Here is a 13,697-nt window from a genome sequence, read left to right on the forward strand (position 1 = left end):
ACCAAGAGCTCAGTTGGGAAACCAGTCCTAAGCGAAGAAGAGTAAGGTGGTAGGAGTATATGGAGGGTCCATGCAAGGGATAAAAACTTGAAGGCAATGTTATAGAAAGGGAAGTGGACATAGATGAAAATTAGATGGGATATATGGTACTGCGAGAAGAATTTGACAGAGCTCCGAAAGATTCGAAGTCGAAACAAGATCCCGGGAGTAGACGATATTCCTTCGTGGTAGAGCCAGCCAGGACAAAACTCTTCCATATGGTGTGCAAGATGTATTTGATAGGCGATGTGCCCTCGGACTTCAAGAAGAACGTAATAATCCCAATTCCAAGGAATGCATGTCCTTACAGATGTGAAAATTACCAAACTATCGGTTTTATATGTGATGCTTGCAAAATATTAACACGAATTCTTTACAGAAGAATGGAAAAACTGATAGAAGTCGACCTCATGATCGGTCTGGAAGAGAAAAGTAGGAATACACGAGGCAATACTGACCTTACGACGTATCTTAGAAGATAGGTTAAGGAAAGGCAAACCTACACTTCTATCATTTGTGGACTCAGAGAAAGCTTTTGACAGTGTTGATTGGAATACTCTCTTTGAAATTCTGAAGATAGCAGGGGTAAAATGCACGGAGCGAAAGGCTGTTTACAACTTCCACAGAAACCAGATGGCAGTAATAAGAGTCGAAGGGTATGAAAGGGAAGCAGTGGTTGAGAAGGGTGTGAGAGGCTTGTAGCCTATTTCCCAAGTTATTCAACCTGTACACGGAACAAGTAGTAAAGGAAACCTAAGAAAAATTTGGAGTAGGAATTAAAATTCAGGGAAAATAAATAAAAACTTTGAGGTTTGGCGACGACATTGTAGTTCTGTCGGAGACAGCAAAGGACTTGGAAGAGTCGTTGAACGGAATGGACAGAGTCTTGAAAGGTGGTTGTAAGATGAACGTCAACAAAAGCAAAACAGGGCAATGAAATGTAGTGGAATTAAATCAGATGATGCTAAGGGAATTACATTAGGAAACGAGACACTTAAAGTAGTAAATGAGATCTGCTATTTGGGCAGCTAAACAACTGATGATGGCCGAAGTACAAAGGGTATAAAATGTAGACTGGCAATTGCAAGAAAAGCATTTCTGAAGAAGAGAAATTTGTTAACATCGAATCCAGATTTAAGAATTAGGAAGTCTTTTCTGAAAGTATATGTCCAGAGTGTAGCCATGTATGGAAGTGAAGCATGGACGACAAACAGTTTAGACAGAAAGAGAATAGAAGGTTTCGAAATGTTGTGCTAGAGAAGAATGTTGAAAATTGATAGCTAGAACACGTAACTAATGAGAAGGTACTGAATAGAATTGGGGAGACAAGAAATGTGTGACACAACTTGTTCAAAGGAAGAGATCGGTCGATAGGACACATCCTGAGACGTCAAGGGGTCACCAACTAAGTACTGGATGGACGTGTGGGAAGTAAAAATCGTAAAGGGTGACCAAGAGATGAAAACAGTAAGCAGATTCAAAAGGATGCAGGAAAAAAATGGTTCAAATGGCTCTGAGCACTATGGGACTTAACATCTGAGGTCATCAGTCCCCTAGAACTTAGAACTACTTAAACCTAACTAACCTAAGGACATCACACACATCCATGCCCGAGGCAGGATTCGAACCTGCGACCGTAGCGGTCACGCGGTTCCGGATTGTAGCGCCTAGAACCGCTCGGCCACTCCGGCAGTATGCAGGATGTGGTAGTTACTTGGAGATGGAGAAGCTTGCACAGGATAGAGTAGCATGGAGAGCTGCATCAAACCAGTCTTCGGACTCAATATAATACTGGAACTTTGTTAATATGTATTTCGGTTTTTAAGAAAGGAATACACGTGTTTAAAGACTCGTAGATGATATGATTATTAACAACGGAGCAGAAGCTGGTACGAAAATTTAAAACATGTTTCATTAGCCACACTTTCTATAAATTACCAGAATTTCTAGATTCAAGGATTGAAAAGTTCTGTTAGCTACATGGAAGGTAGAAATGTTTGTTGTAAAGCTGCATGAGAAGTAGTGATTTACTGTAAATAGGAACCAGTGTTTATAGATGCAGGTAAATACTTTCGTTGAAAAATATCATTGTACGCTGGTGAGCAGAATTTGAGGACGAAAGTAACTTCTGCATCACGTGTCACTGCCAAGTAATGTAGCTCGACGAAACTTCGACTATAGATAGAAAGAACTGCCACCTTATAGAACAGAACGTATCTGAATGAAGTACGCAATGAGTCAAACAAAAATGACGCTTTTATTCAAGGACATTATTACACTGAAGTCACCGCGATTTATAATAGCCCTCTACACATTAGAATAGGCAGGAATGGGCTCTGAATGGAGTGCGATGAGGCAGTACATGTCCTGCAAAGTGCTGCCAAGGTTGGTAAGGAGTTCGTGTGGGAGGGCGTTCCATTCCTCCATGATCGCTGTTGACAGTTACTGGAAGCTGCCGCGAATACTTCCGGGTTGTATGGCCGTGGTCCACGGAACTCTTCTATCCCTGACGTTTCGTCCATAGCTACTATTATCCACGGCTACATAGAGAAGCCATCGAAATATATTAACATGGGGATAGTTTTAATAGAAAAGAAGAAGCCATGAAACTCAGCGATATATGGACAGTGGCGCTACAGAATCGATGAGAAATTTTTATCTTTGACGTACTATGATCGATAGATTTTTTTTTTTCCTTGACAAAGTTTACTATCACGTGAAATCCATATCACGCCCACTTTCCACGGTATTTAGGCCGTTCTTCGACATCCGACTCGTCAGTCGACAAGACTCAGGACTATCAGGAACACCTCCGAAGATGTACAACGTAGCTTTGGACGAAACGTCAGGGATAGAAGAGTTCCATGGACCACGGCCATACAAGCTGGAAGAATTCTCGGCAGCTGAAACATCCGGTCGTGTTCGAATGTGTGTGAAATCTTATGGGACTTAACTGCTAAGGTCATCAGTCCCTAAGCTTACGCACTACTTAACCTAAATTATCCTAAGGACAAACACACACACACCCATGCCCGGAACCAGCCGCACAGTCCATGACTGCAGCGCCTGAGACCGCTCGGCTAACCCCGTGCGCCCATCCAGTCGTGAAAGCATTCATTGCATAATTACTGGAAGGTCGTTGGTGCATATGCACGTGTTGCTATGTGTCTCCCCATCGCATCCCACACATGCTCGATGGGATGTAACTAGGGGAAACCGGCAGGCCAGATCATTCGCGGAATACTCTCTCGTTCCTCCGCCTGCGCTCTTCGATGTGGTCTCCAATTGTCATCCATTAAAATGAAGCCAGGGCGTACGCACCTCTGAAAAGACTCATATGGGGAAGGAATACAGTTGCACACTAACGTTGACGTGTGAGTGTACCATATTCAAAGATTTGGAGGTCAGTACACAGTAACACCTGGGCCACTGAAAGGATCATGTCCGAAAATGCTGGGCATATCCTCAAATGGCGAGAGATGGAAACACGCAGTGCACCTAGGAACATTTTCGAACATGATCACCTTAGTGGTCAAGCTGCTGTTGTGTGAGAATGCATAACGTTGCTTGGGCTTACTGACCTCCAGATCTTTGCACGAGGTACATCCACAGGTGAACTTTATTATGACACTGTACTTCTTCGCCATATGCATCTTTTCAGGTGAGCATTCAGCTTAACTTCCTTTTTATGGATGACAATGCGCGACCGAGCAGGTTAAAGAGCTCTTGGAACGTGAAGATATTCGGGGAACGGACTAGCCTGACCGTTCCCCCGACTTACATCCCATCGAGCAAGTGTGGTACGCGTTGGGGAAGCGTATTGCGGCACGTCCATATACCGGGTGATCAAAAAGTCAGTATAAATGTGAAAACTGAATAAATCACGGAATAATGTAGATACAGAGGTACAAATTGCCACACATGCTTGGAATGACATGGGGTTTCATTAGAACTAAAAAAATACAAAAGTTCAAAAAAATGTCCGACAAATGGCGCTTCATCTGATCAGAATAGCAATAATTAGCATAACAAAGATAATGTTCTTCACAGGAAATGCTCAATATGTCCACCATCATTCCTCAACAATAGCTGTAGACGAGGAATAATGCTGTGAACAGCACTGTAAAGCATGTCCGGAGTTATGGTGAGGCATTGGCGTCGGATGTTGTCTTTCAGCATCCCTAGCGATGTCGGTCGATCACGATACGCTTGCGACTTCAGGTAACCCCCAAGTCAATAATCGCACGGACTGAGGTCTGGGGACCTGGGAGGCCAAGCATGACGAAAGTGGCGGCTGAGCAAACGGTCATCACCAAACGACGCGCGCAAGAGATCTTTCACGCGTCTAGCAATATGGGGTGGAGCGCCATCCTGCATAAACATCGTACGTTCCAGCAGGTTTTTATCAGCCAGGCTGGGGATGATGCGATTCTGTAACATATCGGCGTACCTCTCACCCGTCACGGTAGCAGTTACAAAAACAGAATCACGCATTTCCTCGAAGAAAAAAGGCCCGATAACGGTAGATGTGGTAAATCCAACCCATACGGTGACTTTCTCGTCGTGCAATGGAGTTTACACGACAGTTCTAGGATTTTCGGTAGCCCAAGTTATGCAGTTGTGGGCGTTGACAGACCCTCGGAGCGTGAAATGAGCTTCGTCGGTCCACAACACGTTACTCAACCAATCGTCATCTTCCGCCATCTTTTGAAACGCCCACCGCTTCACTAAATCGCCAGGTAACAGTTCATGATGCCGATGGATTTTGTACAGATAGCATCGGAGGGTACGCCTAAGTGCCAACCAAACAGTAGTGTATGGAATGCCGGTGCGACGTGCGACTGCACGAGCGCTGACTTCCCCGTGCATTTCTTCCTGAACTGTCTCAGCAGCATTACGTCTTGTGCTCGGTCGGCCACTACGGGGTCTATCGTCTAAACAACCCGTGGCTTCGAACTTCGAAATCATTCTCGCCACAGCTGCATTTGTCAACGGACCTTTACCCGTTCGAATCCCCTTCCTGTGGCGATAGGATCGTAACGCTGAACTAGCAAATTCCCCATTCTGATAATACAGCTTAACTAAAAGCGCCTTTTCAGGTAACGTCAACATGCTGCCACTGCTGGCGCATCTGATTCTCTATCTCTCTTCTTTTTTTTTTTTTCTTTATTGTTATTTTAAACCCGTACAACAGGCAGGCTGTCAGCAGCATTCTATGCTGCTCTTCAGCCATAGGATACACAATGAGAAGAAACACTGAGAAGACACATAAGTTACAGAACGGTGGGCAATAAAACAGTAGACACATAAAGACAAACACGGAGCCGTTCACACTCAACGATAATCCACACTGCAAACTGTTGATACGACGCACAAACACTGAAGAAGATGATGGCACTGGTGAACGATGGAGTGTGACGGTGAACACTGAACACTAAACATGACGGCACACACGAAACACTGATGGCGGTGATCTCCGGCGCGCGAATGTCCACTTAGGGTGTGCGAGTCCGGGGACCTGCCAAGAGGGGAACAGGGGTGAGGTGGGGGAGAGGGGAGAACAAGGATGCCAATGGCTGAGGAGACGGGGGCAGGAGGAGAGGGACAGGGGAGGGGAAGCCTGGGGGAGGAGGGGGGAGAAAGGGAGGAGGGAGGGAAAAGGGAGAGAAGGGAGGGAGGGTGCCCAGAGGAGCAAGCACAGGAGGAGGGTGGGAGGATCAAAGTTGGTAGGAGGGGTAGACGGAGGGGAGGAGGGCATCATCAGGGAGAGGGAGCTGGCGGAAGCCACCTTGGGAGAAGGGTAAGGAGGGTGAAGAGATGGAGACCGTGTGGGACGTGGGAATACAGGCGCGGCAGCGGGCGGGGGTGGGAGAGGATCGGGGAGACGAGGGGGTGAGGAGGATCGAGTTTACGGGAGGTGTACAGGATCCGTATCCTTTCAAGGAAAAGGAGGAGGTGGGGGAAGGGGACGAGATCGTACAGGATCCGCGTGGGGGAGGGGAGACGGATGCGATAGGCGAGGCGGAGAGCATGACGTTCAAGGATTTGGAGGGATTTATAAAAGGTAGGGGGGGCGGAGATCCAAGCCGGATGGGCATAACAAAGGATAGGGCGGATGAGGGATTTATAGGTGTGGAGGATGGTGGAGGGATCCAGACCCCATGATTCTCTCTCTCATTACAGCTCCTTTTATACACGATTGTCATGCGCAATAACTGACGTTTTGCTGTCTAGCGCCATCTGTCGGACATTTTGTGAACTGTGTTTTTTTTTCTAATAAAACCCCATGTTATTCCAACCATGTGTGTCAATTTTTACCTCTTCATCTACATTATTCCGTGGTTTATTAAGTTTACAACTTTTTGATCACCCGGTTTACCAACGACCATCTGACAGTCGTCATCGGCGCTGATGGAGAAACAGAACGCCCTACCACAAGAACTGGTTCAAATGGCTCTGAGCACTATGGGACTCAACTGCTGTGGTCATAAGTCCCCTAGAACTTAGAACTACTTAAACCTAACTAACCTAAGGACAGCACACAACACCCAGCCATCACGAGGCAGAGAAACCACAAGAACTCCTTACCTACATCGTGGCTGGTGTGGCAGCACTGCAGAGCATGCATTGCTGTCTGTGGTGATCAGACATCTCAGTAAGAACCGTGCCCCGCCTACAGTAATATCCAGGGGACTAACAGGAATCAACGCTGACTTCAGTGTAATTATTGTCTTATTGCGTATTTCTTTCAGTTATTCTGGACTATGCTGTAACAGTTTTTTCTATCTATGGTGCAAGTTTCATTGTGCTATGTTACTTGGCGGCGGTAAATGATGTGAAAGTAACTTCCGTCGTTATGTTTTGCACACCAGTGCATATTAACCTACCAATTGCAGATAGACATCAGTATAGCTGAGGAGGCAGCAGCTCGTTTCAAACTAGCAGCTTTCTTTATAATTCACTTAATTAAATATAGCTACTGTGAGCATAAATGGCACTAAGCACTATAGTAACAGATTACTGTTAATATGGTATATATACTCATGCTCATAAATTAAGGATAACTGCAGAATGTGGTGCCACACAACGTGGCACTACACAAAACTGGCGCTAATGGCATAGGCACATAGAGAACACACACGACACAGATCTGTAAGTCCACGGTATTGCTGATAAGTTGAGAAAACTGTCCCGAAACACATGTGCTACAAAACGCCACTGTTTTCTGCGCATGTACTCCGGCATCAATATGGGATATGATCACCATGCACATGTACACAGGCCGCACAATGGGTTGGCATACTCTGGATCAGGTGGTCGAGCAGCTGCTGGGGTACAGCTTACCATTCTTGCACCAGTGGCTGTCGGAGCTTCTGAAGTGTCCTAGGGTTTGAAGACGTGCAGCGATACGTCGACCGAGAGCATCCCAGGCGTGCTCGATGGGGTTTAGGTCTGAAGGACAGGCAGGCCACTCCATTCGCCTGACATCTTCTGTTTCAAGGTACTCCTCCACGATGGCAGCTCGGTGGGGTCGTGTGTTATCATCCATCAGGAGGAAGGTGGGACCCACTGCACCCCTGAAAAGGCGGACATACTGGAGCAAAATGACGTCCCGATACACCTGACCTGTTACAGTTCCCCTGTCAAAGACATGCAGAGGTGTACGTGCACCAATCATAATCCCACCCCACACCATCAAATCACGACCTCCATACAGGTCCCTTTCAAGGACATTAAGGGGTTCCTGGTTCACGCCAGATGAAAATCCGGCGAGAATCACTGTTCAGACTATACCTGGACTCGTCCGTGAACACAACCCTGAACCACTGTTCTAATGACCATGTACTGTGTTCTTGATACCAGGCTTTACGGGCTCTGCTTTCACCAGGGGTCAGTGGAATGCACACCTCGCAGGTCTTCGGGTGAATAAACCATATCTGTTCAGTCGTCCGTAGACTGTGTGTCTGGAGACAACTGTTCCAGTGGCTGGGCTATGGCCCCGAGCATGGCTACCTGCAGTACTCCGTGGCCGTCTGCGGGCACTGATGATGAGATATTGGTCTTCTTGGGTGTTGTACACTGTGGACGTTCCGTACTGTAGCGCCTGGACACATTACCTGTCTTCCGGAATCGTTGCCATAATCTTGAGATCACTTTGTGGCACACGGAGGGCTTGTGCTACGACCTGCTGTGTTTGACCAGCCTCCAGTCACCCTAGTATTCTAACCCTCATAACGCCATCAATATGTGTTCTTTGAGCCATTTTCAAAAGACAGTCACCACTAGAACGTCTGTAAACGTCTGCACACTTACTCGCTGCACCGGACTCTGACATGCACCAACGCTCCTCTGCGTATGTGCACTGCTGCCAGCCCCACAGTACGACGACCGCAAGTCAAATGCACCGCATGGTCATACCCCGAGGTGATTTAAACCCGCAAACCGCCCACCAGAGCGTTGTTTCACCATGTATCAGCATTATCCTTAATTTATGAGCATGAGTGTAGATTAAGTTTGTATGTTTTTCTTGTCCTTTTTTTTAAACTTAGGCTTTGACTTCTTCCACACTCTAAAAGGTTCTGGGATCTACTAAACGTGATGTATGAAAGAATAAGTGTCCCAGACAAATATGCGGAAAGGAATCGGCGTTTTCTTTCCCAAGGAACCATGCGGGTTTTCGATGGAAGAAACTCACGGAAACCACGTGATATCTATAACGAACTATCAAAAAGTTTTAGTTTGAGGGAGGTGTTGCAGCGAACGAAATGTCCAAAAAATTCCGGAACTTCGACCACAAAAATTTTCTGTGCTTGCTATTTGCTTATTGTGTATGGTCTCCCTTGAAATACTCTCCTCCACTATTAATACACCACTCCCAATAACGTTTCCACTTCTGCAAGCAGTCTTGGTACATCTCTTGCTGAATCTCACGAAGCGCTGTCTGCGAATTTTCTTTTATCTTAGTCTATCGTCGCAAGTCTTCATCCTTTTAACAGGGTTTTAAACTTTTTAAATAAAAGAAATCCGTAGGGGCCAGGTCTGGAGAGTACGGAGGATGAGGCAGCAACAGTGATTTCATTTTTTGTCCAATAGTCACGCACCAACAGGGATGAATATGCGGGTGCGTTATCATGATGCAAAGAGCTTTATCTCACCACATTTCAGGCCATTTCCACCTCACATTTTCCCACAGGTGTCGCAACACGTCCCGATAGTACCATCGATTAACAGTTTTTCCCTGTGCCACAAATTCACAATGAACAAATACTTCAAAATCAAAGAAAACTATCAGCATGGCTTTGATATTTGACTTGATCTGACGAGCTTTTCTCAGTCTTGGAGAACCTTTCCCGACCCACTGTGAAGAGTGAACCTTGTTCTGAAAATCATAAGCGTACACCCATGTCTCATCACCAGTTGTGATTCTCTTAACGAACATCTCATCTTATTTGCGCGATCCGAAAGCTCTTCATAGATCGTGAGGCTAAGGTCTTTCTGGTCTTGACTCGTGAGCCGTGGGACGAACTTGGCGACAACACGATCCATTCCAAAATGCTGCGTCAGGATTTCATGACATGATGCAACTAAAATGTGACATTTTTCTGCAATATCTTGGGCAGCCAGTCTTCGATTGGTACGCACAATTTCGTTGACGTTCCTGACATGAGCATCGCCGGTAGACGTCGAAGGGCGTCCTGAACGATGGTCATCTTTAACTTCCGTCCGGCCATTTTTAAACCGAGTGAACCATTCGTAACACCGAGTACGTCTCAAGCACTCATCATCGTAGGCTTCCGGCATTCTTTCGTGTGTCTCTGTGAAGGTTTTCCCGATTTTCACTCACAATTTAATGCAGACGCATTGCTCCTCTAACTCTGCCATCTCAAAACTCGCAGACTGTGCCACCGGACGCTCCAACACACCATTGGCGCAAAATTACGAATGTTCCGGAGTTTTCTTGAACAGATCTCGTATATGCAGCCAGCACGATTCCAATCCGGGTATATACACTACTGCCCATTAAAATTGCTACACCAAGAAGAAATGCAGATGATAAACGGGTATTCATTGGACAAATATATTATACTAGAACTGACATGTGATTACATTTTCACGCAATTTGGGTGCATAGATCCTGAGAAAATAGTACCCAGAACAACCACCTCTGACCGTAATAACGGCCTTGATACGCCTGGGCATTGAGTCATATAGAGCTTGGTTGGCGTGTACAGCTTCAACACGATATCACAGTTCATCAAGAGTAGTGACTGGCGTATTGTGACGAGCCAGTTGCTCGGCCACCATTGACCAGACGTTTTCAATTGGTGATAGATCTAGAGAATGTGCTGGCCAGGGCAGCAGTCGAACATTTTCTGTATCCAGAAAGGCTCGTACAGGACCTGCAACATGCAGTCGTGCATTATCCTGCTGAAATGTATGGTATCGCAGGGATCGAATGAAGGCTGGAGCCACGGGTCGTAACACATCTGAAATGTAACGTCCACTGTTCAAAGTGCCGTCAATGCGAACAAGAGGTGACCGAGACGTGTAACGAATGGCACCCCATACCATCACGCCGGGTGATACGCCAGTATGGCGATGACGAATACACGCTTCCTGCGAAACACTACATTTCAGCAGGATAATGCACAACCGCATGTTGCAGGTCCTGTACGGGCCTTTCTGGATACAGAAAATGTTCGACTGCTGCCCTGGCCAAGCTCGAACGGCGCGCGGGAGAAACGAGCTCTTAAATCTCTCTGTGGAACCTCTCATTTCTATTATTTTATCATAATGATCAACCTGCCTATGTAGGTGGGCGCCAACAAAATATTTTAGAAATCGGAGGAGAAAGTTGGTGATCGAAATTTCACGAGAAAATCCTGCCACAACGGAAAACGCCTTTGTTTTAATTATTGCCACCCCAATTCACGTATCATGTTCGTGGCACTCTCTCCACTATTTCTCGATAACAGAAAATGAGCTGCCCTTCTCTGAACCTTTACAACGTCCTACGTCAGTCCCACCTGAGGCGCGGATCCCATATCGCACAGTAATACTCCAGAAGGCGGACAAGCGTGGTGTAAGCAGTCTCTTCAGTGGATCTGTTGCACTTCCTAAGTGTTCCGCTCATAAATCGCAGTCTTTGATTCGCTTTCCCCATAACATTATCTATGTGATCATTCCAATTTCAGTTATTCGTAATTGTAGTCCCTAAGTATTTAGATGAATTTACAGCCTTTAGATCCATGTGATTTATTCTGTAACCAAATTTAAGCGGATTTCTTTTAGTAGTCACGCGGTTGACTTCACACTTTTCATTATTTAGAGTCAACTGCCACTTTTCGTAGCGAACAGATATCTTGCCTAATTATTTTACAATTGGTTTCTATCATCTGATGACTTTACAAGACAGTTAATGACAGCATTATCTGCAAACAATGTGAGAGGGCTGCTCAGATTGTCTCCTAGGTCGTATAAATAGATCAGTAACAACAACAGAGGGCCTATAACATTTCCTTACCGTACCCCAGATATTAATTCTGTTTTACTCAATGACTTTCTGTCAATTACTACAAGTTGTGACCTTTCTGAGAGAAACTCTCGAATCCAGTCACACAACTGAGGCGACACTCCAAAGGCACGCAATTTGATTAGAAGTCGATTGTGAGGAACAATATGAAAAACCTCCTGCAAATATATAGTATCAATTTGACATCCCTCTGTCGATAGCACTTATTACTCAGAGAGAATAAAGAGCTAGTTGTGTTTTCAAGAACGATATTTTCTGAATCCGTGCTGACAATTTGTCAAAAAATTGTTTTCTTTGTAGTGATTCATAATGTTCAAACGCAGTATATGTTCCAACATCCATCTGCAAATCGAGGTTAGTGATATGCGTCTGTAATTCAGTGGATTACTCCCATTTCCTTTCTTGGGTATTGGTGCGACTTGTGCAACTTTGCAATCTTTAGGTACGGACCTTTCTTTGAGCAGTCGTTTGTGTATGGTTGACAAGTATGGATCTATTGCATCAGTATACTCTGAAAGGAACCTGACTGGTATATAATGTGGACCGGAGGCCTTACTTTTATTAAGTGATTTAAGCTGCTTCATTACGCCGAGGATATCTATTTCTAAGTTATTAATGTTGACGGTTGTTCTAGGATCGAATTCTGAAATATTTACTTCGTCTTCTTAGGCGAAGGAGTTTCGGGAAACCGTATTTAGTAACTCTGTTTTAGCGGCACTTTCATCGGTGACATCAACATTGTTATCGCGCAGTGAAGGTGTTCCTTGCATCTTGCCCTTGCTGTATTTTGCATTTGAGCAGAATCACATTGGCTTTTCAGCCACATTGCGAGTCAAAATTTCGTTGTGGAAACTGTTAAAAGCATCTCACATTGAAGTTCGCTCTGGATTTCGAGCTTCTGTAAAACTTCGCCAATCTTGGGGATTTTGCGTTCTTTTAAATTTGACATGCTTTTTTCGTTGCTTCTGCAACAGTGTTCTGACCCGCTTGTGTACTGTGCGTTATCAGTACTATCGCTTATTAATTTATTTGGTATATGTCTTTCGATAGTCATCGATATTATTTCTTGGAATTTAAGCCCCATCTGGTCTACGCTCGTGGGATTTTCTCTGCCCGGGGACTGGGTGTTTGCGTTGTCCTCATCATTTCATCATCATGATCATCATTCGTGACAGTAGCTAGATTGGACTGTGTAAAAATTGGACTGTGTAATAATTGGGACTTTGTATGGGCGCTGATGACCGCGCAGTTGAGCGCCCCGCAAACCAAACATCATCATCATCATCATCATCATCTACGCTCACCTAGTCTGATCGGGAGGAGTGGAGACTGTCTCCTGGAAAGGCGTAAAGCGAATTTTTATCAGCTTTTTTAAATAGAGACACTCTACGTTAGTATTGGTGGGTTTGGATTTTATGGTATTCAGTCTCGTTACACCTGCCTTGTCGTCAATAATCCCTGTATCCGTATTGATGCTCCCTATTTGTTCAAGATTATTCTTTGCTAAGAAGTCAAGTATGTTTTCGCAACATTTCCTCTTTGCGTGGGCTCCTCAACTAATTTATCAAAATAATTTTCTGTGAAAGCGTTCAGTACAATTTTTGACGACGCTTTATGCCCACATCCGGCTTTAAACATGTATTTTGCCAAGATATAGAGGATAGATTGAAGTCACCATCAACTATAATTCTGTGAGTGGGGTCTCTATTTGAAATAAGACTCAAGTTTTCTTTGAACTGTTGAGAAACTGTAGCATCTGAGTCAGAGGGCCGATAAAATGAACGAATTATTAATTTATTCTGGTTGTCAAGTATAATCTTGTAGTCCTACCGAATAGAATGGATAATGCTATGGGGGAAGAATTTAATATGAGAATTAATAAAGCAAAAACAAAAGTAATGGCATGCGACAAAAAAGATCAAATGAAAGTCCAAGTTCATGTAGGCAATGAACTGCTTGAACAAGTTGATAAATTTACTTATCTGGGCAGTAATATTACCAGGGATGGAAGGAACAAGGCAGAAGTGAAAAGTAGAATTGCTCAAGCAAAGGCTGCTTTTAACAAGAAGAAAAACATCTTAACATCTAAGAGCATCAGCCTTGAAATCAGGAAAAGATTTTTGAA

This window comes from Schistocerca nitens, chromosome 4, assembly GCF_023898315.1.
Source record: "Schistocerca nitens isolate TAMUIC-IGC-003100 chromosome 4, iqSchNite1.1, whole genome shotgun sequence".
Classification (NCBI taxonomy): domain Eukaryota; kingdom Metazoa; phylum Arthropoda; class Insecta; order Orthoptera; family Acrididae; genus Schistocerca; species Schistocerca nitens.